The 3,570-nt window shown below is 47.7% G+C and overlaps 1 pseudogene; it reads left to right on the forward strand.

The window, feature by feature from the left end:
- The first annotated feature begins 224 nt into the window (after positions 1–224).
- Positions 225–1,167, forward strand: LOC108748136 (annotated as a pseudogene).
- The last annotated feature ends 2,403 nt before the right edge of the window (positions 1,168–3,570 follow it).

Below are 3,570 nucleotides of genomic sequence, written 5' to 3' on the forward strand. Positions count from 1 at the left end.
AGCGGCATCGTTCTTACTACCGTCCCGCCGTATCACCCGCAGGCTAATCCCGTCGAGAGGGTGAATAGGGTCCTCAAAACCATGATTGTGGCTTTTCTCAGTCGTGATCACCGCGAATAGGACACTCATTTGAGGGATTTCCGTTTCGCATATAATACCGCTCACCATTCATCGGTCGGCACCTCACCCGCTTTTCTAAATTTAAGTCGCAAGTTGATACCGGCATGATCGTTGCGACGAAGGAACCAAGGGGCGACTGGGGTGGAGCCGCGAGACCCCGCGAACTGGGAGGAGCGCTGCAGTTACAATTGCTGCATCGTTGGATTAGCGATAACTTCGATCAGGCCCATCAGCAGCAGGCCCGACACTATAATTTACGTAAGTGCGATCGCACCTTTAAAGTGGGGGATCTCATTCTGAGACGACAACACTCTATCGTCGGCGGTTCACAATGTCGCCGAAATTCCAGGGACCATTTAAGGTTAGTGGGATTCTTTCTCCAGTGGTATAGTTGGCGAGTCTCGAAGGTGTTCGGGTGGGAAAATTGCATGTAAAGGATCTCAAACCATACCTCATTTCTTAGCCTTGCTAATCCCTAGCTTCACATTTGCAGTTATCAGTATCGGAGTAGTCGCTGGGTGGTGGATCTCGAAGACTATTGAACGGTGTTGCCCCGAGAGGATGGGGGAGAGAGGAGAGACTTTCAGAAGACGATATAATGCGGTCTTTCAGGGAATCCGCCAAGCCTATCCGACCTTTTGAAGAGAGGCGAGAGAAGTGGCGGAAGAATATCGGCGCAGCGGCACCGGGGGAGCTGTAGTAAAGGAGCGGTCCGACACCCGGGACGCCGCTGTGCAGGTAGGAAACGGACCATCCCGCACCCGGGATGCGGCCCAACAGACCGACCCTATACCACCTGGAACACCAGCCTCCCAGAAAGGAACAAGGGAGGAACGAAACACCTCCGGGGCCGGGGGAGGGGCGCGATCGCCAACACCGCAGCGGAGGCCCGACGGGACCGGCAGAATACACGGTAGGAGGACCAGCGACCCGGGCGGGTGCTGGAACTGTGGCAGGGAAACCCATAGATACACCGATTGCCCGTACATCCGAGACCATCCGTTTTGCTACGGATGCGGGAGAGCGGGCATGATACGGAAAACCTGACCGCGATGCAAGAAAGAGTATGCAAAGAAGGGCCCCTACCGTCCCGCGCCATAGTTGAGCCGGGAAACAATATCGTTATCGCGCTATCGAAATAAAGTTTATCGCCAAAACCCATAGTTGTCTTTGGGCCTTGATCGCCGCTCCATTTCCCTTTTTCCTTCTTCATACCGACCCTACCGCCTACTTAATGTTTTTGCGATGCATGCGGCTTTTTTTGAAATGAGTGGCAGAGCTTATTCCTGTTCTCACTATATATATTTTTTGTTTTTCGTGGCTCCTTGGTATACTGAGAGTTCCCGATCTTATTTTCGTTGGTGATGGAGTTGGACGTACGACAAGGCTGTTGGCGAGGCGTTTGACGCGAAGCTCAATTTTTGTTTGGGTAGTCACGATGCAGCGATGCCGTGTCCGCCTCGGAAGATTTTGGGGAGGGGGGAGATCAGCAGGCAAGCTGCTACCGGAAGCCAAGCACTTGTGTACCGTTTAGCGAGCAGGGTATTGTAAAAATCGAAAAATTTTTTTTTCTTCTTTCCCTGTTATCTACCACTTTCTTTTTGTGTTCTCCTACCGCATTCTGAGAGTCAGGAAACTTGAAGAGTGATTTTGGCGTATATTAGCGTAACGGAGAGAGAGGAGCTCGGGAGCAGGCCGCGATAGAGCATATTTTCGGGGCCGCTAGACGTGTTCACGAGACCGCCAGCGACTGCCTTCCCTCATTGCTTGGAGTCAGTACCGTTTTGCGTAGGTCCCTTCCGGGGATTCCGAACAACCCTCGCGTTAGGGGCCGGAGGAGGAAAACCGTCAATACCGTACCGTACTTAAGGAAAAGGCAATCCAGATGCTCGTCCGTGACGTGCCGCTGAGTAACGATTAGGAAGAAACTGGTGGCTATCGACGTTCGTCGTAGCCAAGACCTCCTCAGTCCTCCCCGGGGAAGGGGGAATTGTGATGTGACGTTTTCCGTCCGTCACAAGGATCGCACGACCCGACCGAATAGTGCAATCTAGCGTCCTGACTCCTTCCACATTTTAGGGGGCGGACGCATCTGCGCTTTTTCGCGACGTTATTTGCGTGTCTCACGCGTTTCGCATTGCCGTTTTCGTTTCCTTTTTTGTGTATTTCCGTACCGAGAGTTATAGAAACTGGCGACTCCCGCGATCTTGGCAGATTAACGCCGCCACACCGAACCGTGAAGAGAGAAGAAGGAAGACGATCAAGACTGGAAGTCGAGTAACGACCGCTGCGAATGGATTTGCCGGGACGCACGACACTCTGTTCCCCGGGTCGCACGCAGGTGATATCATTCATTATTTCACCCTTTTTGCTGTCGCAAGACACCTTTTATCACATCATCTTCTAGGCACAAGGCGGAACGAAGATTGGAATGGCAAGATAGGGGTGGTCACTCTACGCCCCAAGGACGGCGAGAGCCCCGAGAAGATACCTCAAAGCTTCGAGGTGGCCCGAGAAGATCCTGCGGACCCTCAAATTTCGCGCGCCAGGACATGCGACACGGGCATGAAGCAAACGAGAATGGAATAAAATAGATTAAAATTTTTTTCTAATCCGAATGCGTATTTTAAATAGCGAATATTTTTTTGGATTTAATTGGATTCAATTGGATTTAATTAGATTCAATTGGATTGAAAAACTGCATTTGCTATTCAAAATTTTGAATTGAACAGTATTCACAATTGTGTGTTTGTGCACAGAAAAAGCTAATATTATTTTTAGATTGAAAGACATAGAGATATGCTCTATGCAATTCCTATAAATGAATAAAAATGTATTCAAGATTCAAAAGGATTCATTTTAATATTCATGAATCCATATTTCTGAAAATCTGAATCCATTTTAATCCGTTTCAATCCATTTTCGTTTGCTGGGAGCGTCGGCTCTTTATTAATAGTAGCTTTTTATTAATAGTTGATTTACTTCATTAGAGTCTGTACAATTTTGAAATTATGCTTATTTATACAGCATTTATATGTAGTGCATAAAGAAATCATGAATATAACAATGTATTATCGAAATATTCGAAATATATATAAGGTCTAGTAAAAAGAAATCTATTATTTTTGCATTAAATTGAAGGCTTTATTTAGCATAGTTAGAATGATCCGATTTAGGTTAAATATGCACCGTTTTGTTCGATAACTTGTTGCCATTTTGAAGGTAATTTCATTATGCCTCTCTCATAGAAACCCTCGTCCCTATTGGCAAAAAACTGGGACAGTCGATTTTCACAAGCTTCTCTTGAGGCGAATTTTTCACCAGCAAAATCATTCGCCATAGACAGGAACAGGTGGTAATCACTTGGTGCCAGGTCCGGACTATAAGGTGGATGCATAAGAACCTCCCAACCAAGCTCCCGGAGCTTCTGGCGAGTCACTATCGATGTGT

The sequence above is a fragment of the Trachymyrmex septentrionalis genome, unplaced genomic scaffold (assembly GCF_001594115.1).
Source record: "Trachymyrmex septentrionalis isolate Tsep2-gDNA-1 unplaced genomic scaffold, Tsep1.0 scaffold109, whole genome shotgun sequence".
NCBI classification, from domain to species: domain Eukaryota; kingdom Metazoa; phylum Arthropoda; class Insecta; order Hymenoptera; family Formicidae; genus Trachymyrmex; species Trachymyrmex septentrionalis.